The sequence below is a fragment of the Peromyscus maniculatus genome, chromosome 2, assembly GCF_049852395.1.
Source record: "Peromyscus maniculatus bairdii isolate BWxNUB_F1_BW_parent chromosome 2, HU_Pman_BW_mat_3.1, whole genome shotgun sequence".
NCBI lineage: Eukaryota > Metazoa > Chordata > Mammalia > Rodentia > Cricetidae > Peromyscus > Peromyscus maniculatus.
This window is the reverse complement of record NC_134853.1, coordinates 66,427,522-66,440,326: the sequence shown is the minus strand read 5'-3', so window position 1 is coordinate 66,440,326 and position 12,805 is coordinate 66,427,522. Positions and strand designations below refer to the sequence as shown.

At 45.7% G+C, this 12,805-nt stretch overlaps 1 protein-coding gene across 4 annotated transcripts in view; it reads right to left on the bottom strand.

The window, feature by feature from the left end:
- The window catches only part of Ubap1 (ubiquitin associated protein 1), a 55,523-nt gene extending 53,234 nt beyond the window's left edge, over positions 1 to 2,289 (bottom strand). For 2 of the 4 annotated variants that reach the window (XM_042271004.2, XM_042271001.2), the window contains exon 1: positions 2,027 to 2,289. The gene's annotated coding sequence lies outside the window, so the exon portion shown is untranslated. The remainder of the gene's footprint in view (positions 1 to 2,026) is intronic. The other 2 variants (XM_042271006.2, XM_042271005.2) reach the window with 1 other exon arrangement.
- Positions 2,290 to 12,805: the final 10,516 nt, after the last annotated feature.

Sequence of the window (12,805 nt, the reverse complement as noted above, 5' to 3'; positions counted from 1 at the left end):
GGCGGTGGTGGCGCACGCCTTTAATCCCAGCACTCGGGAGGCAGAGCCAGGCGGATCTCTGTGAGTTCGAGGCCAGCCTGGGCTACCAAGTGAGTTCCAGGAAAGGCGCAAAGCTACACAGAGAAACCCTGTCTCGAAAAAACCAAAAAAAAAAAAAAAAAAAAAAAAAAAAAAAAAAAAAAAAAGAAAAGGGAAAAGGGGGTGCTGGAGAGAAAGCACTATCCCCTCTTCCAAGGACCCAAGTTCAAGTCCCAGCATCCACACAGCAGCTTATAACTGTGAAACTCCAGTTCCAAGACACCCTCTTCTATGCACAGACATATAGACAGGCAAGGCACCCATACACATATAAAAAATTAGCTAAAAAATAAAAATAAAAATAAAAGGAAAGGAAAACAAAAACAGTATATAAAATGTCATGATGAAGGCGGGCGGTGGTGGCGCACGCCTTTAATCCCAGCACTTGGGAGGCAAAGCCAGGCGGATCTCTGTGAGTTTGAGGCCAGCCTGGGCTACCAAGTGAGCTCCAGGAAAGGCGCAAAGCTACACAGAGAAACCCTGTCTCGAAAAAGAAAAAAAAAAAAAAAAGAAAGAAACCATCAAAATGTCATGATGAGCTCCAGCCTGGCAGTAGTGGTGCACACCTTTAATCCCGGCACTCGAGGCAGGTTGATCTCTGTGACTGTGAGTTCCAGGCCAGCCAGGACTGTTTCACAGAGAAACCCTGTCTCTGGGAAAAAAAGGAAAAAAGGAAAAAAAAAAAAAAAACACGATAAAGTAAAGAGTTTTAAATACTAAAAAGTTTTTTTTTTCTTTTTTTTCTTTTTTTTCTTTGTTTTTCAAGACAGGGTTTCTCTGTGTAGCTTTGCGCCTTTCCTGGATCTCGCTCTGTAGAAAAGTTTAAAAAGTAAAAATTCAGCTGAGCGGTGGTGGTGCCCATCTTTAATCTCAGGCCTCAGGAGGCAGAGGCAGGTGGATCTCTATGAGCCTGGTCCACAAAGTTCCAGGACAGCCAGGACTAATACACAGAGAAACCCTGTCTCGAAAAACCAAAAAAAAAAAAAAAAAAGTCCTCTTAATTGCTCAGCCATCTATCAAATCCCTAAGAGCTATTTATCAATGAAAAGGAAATGCCTTGTTTTACCGTCAAATCTGAAAAACTCAACAGAGAAGCATCCACCATATTTATTCAAACTCCCAAATACTAACAATTAGAACTGAGGAAACGGATAAAGCACTAATAGTGAAAATTAGAATATATACTCTATGATGTCTATAAAGTATCAAAATCTTACTCTAGTTCAACACAAAAATTTTTTAAGCAATCATATTTCTAAGTCTCAAGTCGGAAAACAATTACATGAAGCAACAACACAAAGGTCAGGGATCGCTGGTAAAGAGTAAAAGACAGACTTGGGGTTGAGCCCCAGGTGGGTAGCCCAGGTAATTTCCACCCAGAAAAAAAGAAGAAAAAAAAAAGGAAAATCTAGAGAAGATATAGCTAGAGAAGAGCAGACAATGCCAAAGACATCCCGCAAAAGCATTCACCCCGTTCTGATCTCTTTTTCTCCCTCATCTCCTCGCCCAAATAACTAAATCCTCACATTTCAAGCTCGCTCTCAACTCCCCAGCACTCTACCTTCTTTACTAAACCCGGGTTCCTCTCCTCGACCTGCTCTAGCTCCCACTGAGCTCTCCCTGAAGCGGGAGAGAGGTGTACTGAGTCTGTCTCCTCGGAGAGAATTAGTCCCCTAATCCCAACTCATTTGCCCGCATCCCGTCTGCCATCTGCCCTCCGCCCCTTCAACTCTGGTCCCGTCACTCTGACCCTTCGCCCAGAATCCGCCCCAAGGCGTCGGTCGCCGTCCGGCTCTGTCCCCTTCCCTCCCCGGGACTCCAGCTGCTTTCATCCCGCGGGACCCCCAGGTACCGGGTTCCCAGCTTCCCTCCTCCACGGTCGCCCGGTACCGGCCCCTTCCCCCAACTCCGCCCCTCTCCCCCCTCCCCCAGAGACAGGCCCCCTCACCTGAATGCCGCTGCCGTCCAGAAAGCTGAAAGGTGCTGGCTCCGCCCGGCCTCCCGGGCTCAGTCCCTGCCTGGCTCCCGCTGCCCCTAGGGAGAGCGAACACCTCCTCTTCCAACTCTATCCGCCCCGGGCCAGACCGTCACCGTAGCCACCGCCAGTACCACGGCCGCCATGTTGAAGGCCTACTTCCCTCCTCCTTCCCGCCGCAGCTCCGCCCCTTCAGGCGTCTGACATCATGGCGCTACGCCCCACCCGCCCGGACCAATGGGAGGAGCCGACAGTGACGTAACTAAATCCCTCTTGGAGAGCTGAAGGATTCCTGCAACCTGGAGCTTTAATTCTGAAATGACAACCCTGCTGACCCAAAGGGAAAGAAGAAAGGAGGGGTCACTGAGAGGGTAAGACTCAGAGTTAGAGACGCGGCCAAAGCCAGAACCCTAGAGACTTGAATCGCGAGGGCACACCCAAAGGCTTAGCCGTGAATCCTTTTTGGAAGTGAGGAAACCTCTAAGACTCCGGGACCAGTGTCACCTTCGTTAGGTCTCACTTTCTGCATTTATTTTTGGGTTTTGTTGTTTTAGACAGGGCCCTATGTATCCCGGACCCACGTTTATAAATAAATTGTCTAAACAGTAACTCTAAATGTCTCTTCAGTTTTAATATCCAGTACATTCAAACCAGAAATGCAATTCCAAGCCTTCACTGCTTTCTATGTATTAGATATCTGCTGGAAATAGGCACGTGAGGAATTCATAATTGTATTAAGTGATTTTTTTTCTAAAATTTCATGATCAATGGAGAAATGAGATCATAAAGAATGAACTCTAGTCAAACTCAGCGTGATGATGGTGTGACAGGTGCTTAGTGGTCAAACCAGAACCTCGAGCATCCTTATCCGTCTTAAAGTGCTTTGATCAAGAATTACTCCTCTAGGTACATAAAGCATGTGTACACTACCATGTCTGCTTTCCAGCCACATTTTGTCTCCAGATTAAATAGAAGACAAGATGGTATTTGAACTTTGGAGGTTGAGGAAGCTCTAACTCGGTGCAACATTCCAGAGAGGAAGGTCAAAGTGAGCAAAGAACAGCAACCTGTCAATTATTTGTGTATTTAGCAGGCAGATTTCCACTTTAAATATTAAGTTTTCCATTTCATATATTAAGGCAAGATCTCTCACTGAATCTAGTACTCACTGATTCTGGCTAGTCTAGTGAGCCAGCCTACCCAAGGGATGTACTTGTCTCTGCTTTCTAAGCGAGTGATGGGAATTACAGGTAGTTGTCATAGCTCCCTGACTTCCATGGCTTTTATATGGGTTCTGGGGATCCTCAGGTTTGTGCATCGAGGATTTTACTGACTGAGCCACCTTTTCAGCCCATTGAAATTATCTTTGTAGAGTCCTGATAACAAGCATAGCGTAGGAGTTAGTCAATGCTGGATGACTGAATGATAGATGATGGAGATAGTGGGTGGACTGTCCTTTTAAACATTCCAAGTGCCTAGTGGATGAAAGGATGGGTAAAGGGACACAATAGGGAAAGTATAAGCTGGTGTCCCTTGCTCTGGAGTGCTGCTGTACATCTAAAAGTGTACTTCTGTGTGGGTAAACTGGGGTGGAGAGACCCGGCAAGGACAGGGATCCTGCTTGATCTGTTCTGACCCTGTATGAGTCACCACTGGGATTCACATCTGGAAACTGACAAATATGAATTACTTCCAGAAAGGTGAAGAGGAATTTGTTTTTCTAGGGAAATGTCTCTGGGTCCCCCTACACCCTACACTAGTGGTTCTCAACCTTCCTAATGCTGGAACCCTTTAATACAGTTCCTCATGTTGGGATGACCCCAACCAGAAAATTATTTTCGTTGCTACTTCATAACTGTAATTTTGCTACTGCTATGAATTGTAATGTAAGTATCTGTATTTTCCAATGATCTTAAGCAAGCCCTGTGAAAGGGTCATTCAAAGGGTTAAGAAACCTTTCAACCTTTCGTTGAAAGGATTGAGAACCACTACCCTACACCTTTGTTTTGTTTTGTAGAAGCCCTATCCAGACAGGGTTTCTCTGTATAGCCTTGTATCCCTGGCTTGTACTCTTGGCTGCTCTGGAACTCACCCTATAGACCAGGTTGGCCTCTAGCAAAGATCCTCCTGCCTCTGCCTCCTGAGTGCTGGGATTAAAGGTATTCACTACCACTGCCTGGCAACTCTCAATATAAGGCAGAAAACCCAACTTCTAAGTGTTTTATGTTATTATTATTGGCAAGGTGGGTGTGTCATAGCATGAATGTGGAGATCGGAGTACAGCTTTGTGGATTCGGCTGTAAGGTACACGCCTTTGACTCCAGTATTCCAGAAGCAGAGGCAGGCAGGTCTCTGTGAGTTCGAAGCCAGCCTGATCTAGAGAGTGAATTGCAGGACAACTAGGGCTGCTACACAGAGAAACTCTGTCTGGAAAAAACATACGTATCAGTGGAAGGTGATATGTGAAAACAGAATAACAATAAGAAGAAATAATCTCAGTGATTTCTAGAAGGTCAGCCACTAGGCTACAGTGGACACACTAGACTTCAGACCTCTTTACTCATCCTCAGGCACGTTGATGCAAAGCACAATGCACACATCTGAACATGGATGCCTTCCTTGGAGATGGGGAACCTGACATCCATTGGGGGTGGGGAGCAGGTGGAAACATTTTAGGAAGTCATGGGCAAGAGGAATCCCTGAAAGCCCCCTCTCCAAGCCCAGAACATCAGGAGACCCCAATGATTTCATTTGTTTCTGATGTCCACTGTCTATGACAAGGAGTAGACACAGAAAAAACGTTTTCCAAAGGTAAAAAAAGGTTCCTTTGGAAGGGAAAATTGACAGATGGTGTTTACAGCTTTGCTCCTATCAAAGTTGAATGCCAGATGTTTGCTTCTGCTTTCCAAAATGATGTTATTAGATCTAAAAGGCTTCCTTGCCCAAAGATAGTGCAAATACATGGACAAGTGTATCCTATGCTAGCACAGCAAAGTTCCCTTTACTGCGGTATGAGCTCAAAGTTTGGAATTGGCATTATAGTCTTATCATTCCTCCCTCTCCCTCTGTCTTAGTTGGGGTTTTATTGCTGTAAAGAGACACCCTGACCATGGCAACTTTTATAAAGGAAAACATTTAATTGGGGCTGGCTTACAGTTCACAGGTTTAGACCTTTATCTTCATGGCAGGAAGCATGGTGGCATGCAGGCAAACAAGGTGCTGGAGAAGGAGCTGAGAGCTCTACATCTGGATCCACAGGCAGCAGGAAGAGATAGAAACACACTGGACCTGGCTTGAGCTTCTGAGACCTCAAAGCGTACCCCCAGTGACACACTCACTCCAACAAGGCCACACCTACTCCAAGACCATACCTCCTAATAGTGCCACTCCCTATGAGCCTATGGGGACCATTTTCTTTCAAACCACTATGCTCTCCCTCTTTCCTTTCCTCCCTCTTTCCCTTCTTCCCACCCTTCCTTTCCTCTTTTCCTCCCTCTGTCCCTCCATCTCTCTCTCCCTGCATTCCTTCCTGCTCTTAATTTTTTTATGATCGCCTGGGCAGGTGGTGTATGCCTTTAGCACACAGGAGGCAGAGGCAGGCAGATCTCTGTGAGTTCAAAATCAGCCTGGTCTACATACCAAGCTCCAAGAAAGCCAGGGTTACACATTGAGAACCTGTCTTTAAAAAATAACAAAAGGGCAGGGAGGTTGTGGTGCACGCCTTTCGTCCCAGCACTCAGGAAGCAGAGCCAGGCGGATCTCTGTGAGTTCGAGGCCAGCCTGGTCTATAGAGCAAGATCCAGGACAGGCACCAAAACTACATAGAGAAACCCTGTCTTGAAAAAAAAAAATGCTTCACAGGGCTTGGTGGCACATTAATCTCATCACTCAGAAGGCAAAGCCTAGTGTATCTGTGAGTTCAAGGCCAGCTTGGTCTAGATAGTGATTTTCAGATCAGCCAGAGCTACATAATGAGATCCTGTCTCAAAACAAGCAAACAAACAAACAAATGAAAAACCAAACAAACAAATAAACAAAAAAACCAAACCAACAAACAAAACAAATTACATACACACCAAAGCTTAGACATAACAGATAAGCTGAGAAAACTCATGAAATGTCCATTTCCTACCAAGAAATAACCTTAGGGATAGTCTGATGAAATTGGCATTAACATAACCAAGAAACTCAGTCATAGCCCTGTATGATCAGAACAGGGCTCCTTGAGAAAAATGAGAGCGGTGGGTGTTAATATTCTGATCCTGCTCCTTGGGGCTACCCTGCTTCCTGACATAGAAGTCTCTTCTTAAGGAAAAACTCCTCCCCATCCCCCTCCACTCCATAAGGTGTGCATCCCTCAACCCTTCTCTCTCTCGTTCTCTCTTCTTTCCTATTGTCTCTCTATTACAATAAACCATTTCTGTGTGGATGTAGTGTCTGGGTTGTGAATGTCCACCCACTGCCCACTGCCATGCCCGCATGGAGTGGGTCACCCGCCAGCCCGCTGCAGCATCTGCCAACATGCCAGCATGGTTCCCTGCACGAGTGGGATACCCTGGCCTGGCCAGCTGGGGGTTTCCCACGCGTGCATAATATAACAGTGGGACCTCAAAACAGTAGAGGCAGTGCCCTTGCAATTGCCATAATGAGCTATAAAGGCTGGAACCCAATGTCCCTACGGGTCTCAAAAAGAAACTATTCAACCTAGACTCTCAAAAGAAGAGATGATCGAGATGCTGAGTCATGATTCATTGCCCAGTTTCTGACCTGGAACCCAAATGACTGAAAGAGAGGCCGAGACTCCAGAGAGAGAGAGATCCTGTAACACCATGATAAATGTCTATAGCAGTTAAAACCTCAGGCATTCCTCAAAGAGGTCGACTACCTTTTATTTGAGTAGCCAAACAAAGAAAAAAGGGCATACCACCTAGGTAATTCAAGGACACACACACATACACACACACACACACACACACACACACACACACACACACACACACAAATGTGAAAGTTAAAAATAAAAATAAAAAAGAAAGGACATGACTTGCTCCCAGGTATGGTGGAGGAGAAAGTTTATTGTAGATAAAAGGGAGAGCATAGACAAAGTCAGAGACATCTGGGAAAGTCCAAAGTCCTTGAGCCACGTGAGGAGAGTGGGGAGGGGAAGGGAAGGGAGGAGAGGGGATCCAGGTGCAGTAGCCAGGAGGGCAAAGGTGCAAAATGGGCAGGTAACCAAAATGGCTGGATTATAGAGGGAAGGGCAGCCCAGCCCCTGGGCTAGAGAGTTCAGAGTAAGGGGCAGGATATGTAAGTCATGAGGACCCTGTCACAGTCGGGGCTGAGGGATGCTGGAAGAAGCTGATAGCCAGTTTCACTTTGATATGTTAAATAGGCACCTCAGCCATTTGTCCCAAGGTTTGAGACTCAACAAAAGCCTGAGAACAACTTGGAAGAGTCTGGTCCCTCCTTCCACCTGGGAACCAAACTCAGGTGGTCAAGCTTGGCCCTAAGTGCCTTTGGCCACTGGGCTATCTTCCCAGCCTTTATTTTATGTTTTTTTATTTTGTTTATGTTTTTTGTATGAGTGCTCTGCATCGATACCTGCATGCCAGAAGAGGGCACCAGATCCTATTACAGATGGTTGTGAGCCACCATGTGGTTGCTGGGAACTGAACTCAGGACCTCTGGTAGAGCAGTCAGTGTGCTTAACCCCTGAGCCATATGTGAAGCTGGAATATGTCTTATTTAATTTAAGACAAGGTGAGCACATTTAATACCAGCACTGGGAAGGCAGAGGCAGACAGATCTCTCTGAGTTCAAGGCCAGCCTGATCTACATAATGAGTTTCAGACATATAGAAAGACTCTGTCTCAAAAAAATAAAAGAAAAAAAAAGTAAAGTTAAAAGAGACAGAACAGCTGGGCAGTGGTGGCACACGCCTTTAATCCTAGCACTGAGGAGGTAGAGGCAGGTGGATCTCTGTGAGTTTGAGGCCAGCCTGGTCTACAGAGCGAGATCCAGGAAAGGCGCAAAGCTACACAGAGAAACCCTCTCGAAAAAGAAAAAAGAAAAAAACAAAACAACAACAAAAAGAGACAGAACAAAATTTTCACAGTTCTGAAAGTCAGGATTTCTAGGTCAAGATGTTGGTGAATGTGGTTTCTTTTCTGGCCCCTCCTTAGTGGTGGGTGTGGTTTGACTCTGGCCCCTCCTTAGTGGTGGGTGTGGCTTATTCTATGCCCGCCCCTTACATTCCACCTTCCTGTTTGATCACCTCATAGCCTGTCTCCTGTACACTCACATCCATGATGCCATCCAACAACCTCAGTGCAATTTAATCATCTCTCTAAAAGCTGTGTCTTCTAATATAATCGACCATAGTCTGATGTATTAGGTCCAAGGCTTCAACATAAAATCTGGGAGCAGACACTGAAGCAAACTTTCTCTTTTGGGCCACCAACCAACCAGCTCCCAAACCATGACGTGAAAACTTATTATTAGTTAAGAATGCTCGGCCTTAGCTTAGGCTCGGTTCTTGCCAGCTCTTATAATTTTTTTTTTTTTGTTGTTTTTTGTTTTTTGTTTTTTGAGACAGGGTTTCTCTTTGTAGCTTTGTGCCTTTTCCTGGAACTCACTTGGTAGCCCAGGCTGGCCTCGAACTCATAGAGATCTGCCTGGATCTGCCTCCCGAGTGCTGGGATTAAAGGTGTGGGCCACCACCGCCCGGCTCGCCAGCTCTTATAATTTAACCTATTTCTCTTTATATTTTGCCTTAGGGTGTAAACGGACAAATCTCTCCCACCTGCCTGTTCCTGTTCCTGAATAACCAGTCAGAGGCTTAATATTAGTTGCAAACTGTTTGGCCTATGGATCAGGCTTATTACTAGCTAATTCTTACATCTTAAATTAACCCATTTCTATTAATTTATGTATCACCACGTGGCTGGTGGCTTACCTGTACTTTCAAATCTTGCTTCTTAGGTGGCTCACTGGCATCTCCTCAACTCCGCCCTCTATTTCCTGTATCTCTGCTTGGATTTCCCACCTGGCTCTATTCTGCCTTGGCATAGGCCAAAGCAGCTTTATTTATTAACCAGTGGGGACAACACATATTCAGAGTACAGAAAGACAACCCACAACATCAGGACTTTTTACCTTTCTTTCTTTCTGTATATCTTACTTTCCTGCTGTCTCCATGGTTGGTTAACAGCTGCCTGGCTTCTTGCCCTGGGCATGCCCTTCTCTTTCCCCCTGGCTCTCTTGTTCCTCTCCTCTCTCCTCTTAATTCTCTCTGCCCACCAGCCCCATCTATCTCTCTCCTGCCTAGCTATTGGCTGTTCAGCTTTTTAGTAGACCAATCAGGTGCCTTGGGCAGACAAGGTGAAACAGCAACACATCTTTACAGCCAGTGCTCGTAACCACTGAGCCATCTCTCCTGCCCCTTAGCCTGCTTTCTCGTCGCATCTAGGACCACCAGCTCAGGACTGGCACTGCCCGCAGTGAGCTGGGCCCTCCCACATCAGGCATCAATCAAGAAAATTCACCACAGGCTTGACCACAGGTCAATCTGGTGGGAGCATTTTCTCAGTTGAAGTTCTCTCTTCCCAGATGACTCTGGCTTGTGTCAAGTTGTCATAAACCTAGCTAGCACAGTGAAACCTGTAATCCTGTAATCCCAGCACTTGAGAGGTAGAGGCACTAAGATCAGAAATTCAAGATTATGTTTGGCTATATGGCTACACAGCAAGTTTGAAGCCAGCTTGGGCTACTTGGGACACTCTCTCAAAAACAAGAAACGGGTTGGAGAGATGGCTTAGCAATTAAGAGTGCTTGCTGCTCTTCCAGAGGACCAAGTTCAGATTGTCCAACCAATGTCATGCAGTTCACAACTGCCTGTAAATCTAGTTCAAAGGGATCCAACAGCCTCTTCTGACCTCCATGGGCACCCATACACACAGCATACACTCACAGACACAAACACACATGAGTGAAAATAAATCTTTAAACATACACACACAAAAGGCGGGGGTAGGGATATAGCCCAATTGGTAGAGTGTTCACAAAGCACTTGGTTCAATCCTTAGCACTTCATAAACTCAGCACAGTGGCGACATGCCTGTAATCTCAGCACTCTGGAGAAGAAGGCAGGAGGATCAAGAATTCAAGGTCATCCTCAACTACAAAGCAAGCTTGAAGCCAACCTAAGCCACAAGATACCCTGATGGGAAAGAAGGAAGGAAAAAAGGACGGCACGTGCTTATGCACAGCCCTTCCGTCCAGTGGGTAAAAGTGCTTGCCAGGCAAACATGGAGGACCTGCGTGTGTTCCCTGGATCACATGGTAGAAGGAAAGTTGGCCCTGAAAGCTGTCCTCTGAACTTCACACGTGGGGTGTTGCGGGCTTGTGCCCACACACATACAACAATGATCAGTTTTTTAAAGGGGCTGGACTAAAGTGCAGCTCAGCTGTATGACACTTGCCTAGCACGTCTGAGGACGAGGACAGAGGTTCCATCCCCAGCACTGCAGAATAAAATAAGAAATAGCCAGGCGGTGGTGGCACTTAATCCCAGCACTCAAGAGGAAGAGGCAGGCAGACCTCTGTGAATTCGAGGCCAGCCTGGTCTACACAGTGAGTTCCGGGCCAGCCAGAGCTACAGAGTTAAAACCCTGTCTCAAAAGCCAAAAGTAAAATATTTTAAAAGAAATAAACCATGGACTCTTTGGGCTGAGACTTGGGATGAATCAATTCCAACCATTTGCTATCACTGTTTTACTCTGAAAAGGATTCAGATTACAAAAATCAAGTGTGTGGCTGGCTTAACTTGGCTTCTAACACATAGCCAGGGCAGCTGGGCATCTTTCGTTTGTTTATTTGTTTGTTTTGACAGAGCATCTTGACTGACATTTCCATAATTACAGTATTTGAAAGGGAGCTGGATGTGCTAATGCATGCCTGGAATCCCAGTACTAGTGAGTTTGAGGCCCGCCTGGGACACGTAGATAATGAGTTCAAAACAAGCCTGAGCCACACAGATAGTGAATTCAAAGATGCATTATGAGGAGGGCTGGAGCAAGGGCTCAGCGGTTAAAGGCCCTGGCTGCTCTTCCAAAGTAACCAGGTTTGGTTCTTAGTGCTCACATGGCAGCTCACAACTGTCCTTAACTCCAGTTCCAGGGGAGCCCCCACCCACTTTTGACCTCCATGGACACCAAGCACACAAATGGTACACCTACATACACGCAGGCAAAACACTCATACACATAATATAAACATGATGTAAAAATTAAAAAATGTAGTGAAACCCTACATAAAAAACAAATATCCCTTTCATAATAACCTAGCATATGTTTGAGATAGCACACGGGTTTTGTGATATGCTCCTCACAACCGCTCCCCCCCCAGTAGGTATTATTATCCCTGAGAAAAGCTCCTGGCCACCAGGCAGCACAGACAGCAAAAGGAAGAAGAAAAGGAAACAAAACAACAAACCTCTGGGGCCTGGAGTAGAGGCTCTACAGTTCTACAGTTCAGAGCACTGGCTGCTCGCTCTTCCGAAGGATCTAGGTTCAATTCCCGGCACCAACAAACGTCTGTAACTTCAGTTCCAGGGGTCCGTCACCCATTTCTGCCCTCCTCAGAGACTGCACACACATGGTGCATAGGCATCCAGGCAAACACTAATACTCACACAATAATAAATTTAAAATATTTAAACCCTCTGCTTTCAAAACCCACACTAACATCATGTGTCTGTTAGGAAAAACAAATTTGTTTGTATATTTGTTGCACTACTGGGGTTTGAACTTACAGCCTTTGGCCTACTAGTCCAAATTGTCTTTTTCTGCACATAACATGTGACAGAACATTTCTTTGACCAGATGTATGCGTATCTCTTCCCCACTCATTAACTCTCCAGGAATACTAACAGGTTGTCCTATAAAGCAATTCAGTTATGACATTATCCACATAGAGTCAGAGTCCAGTCTCAGAGATCAAGGACTCAGTCCCACCACACTGTTCATGCCTACCACACAACTCTACCCCCACTTCTACTTCAAATATCAACCTCAAATCTGGGCGTGATGCTCCTAAGGAATGACAACTCAACATTGTATATGAATATCACACACACACACACACACACACACACACACACACACATTGTTAGAAAGGATATAACAAAGGGCATAGATAAAAAATAAGAAGTTCTGGGGGGATCCCTGCACAGGCACCTCTGCCTACACACACTTGTGTTCACCCATCCAAAAGCTCTGCGACACATACCTTTGCCTTTAGACGTGGCTTTATCACTTAGGTGTGAGTGACTGGTAAGTCCACCTCCATGTCATCATGGCTTCATCTTCCTGGGGTCTGCTGCTCAGCCACTAACAACCACTTCCTCCCAGCAGGATAAGCCGAGCTATTCAGGAGCTCTGGTCTAAAATCCAACAGTCTTTGTTGTTGTTGTTGTTGTTGTTCAGTTTTTGTTTGTTTGTTTGTTTGTTTTTTGTTTTTCGAGACAGGGTTTCTCTGTGTAGTCCTAGCTGTCCTGGAACTCACTTTGTAGACCAGGCTGTCCTTGAATTTAAGAGATCTGCCTGCCTCTGCCTCCTGAGTGTTGCGATTAAAATCACGCATGCCTTTAATCCCAGCATTTGGGAGGCAGAGGCAGGCGGATCTCTGTGAGTTTGAGGCCAGCCTGGTCTACAGAGTGAATTCTAGGAAAGGCGCAAAACTACACAAAGAAAC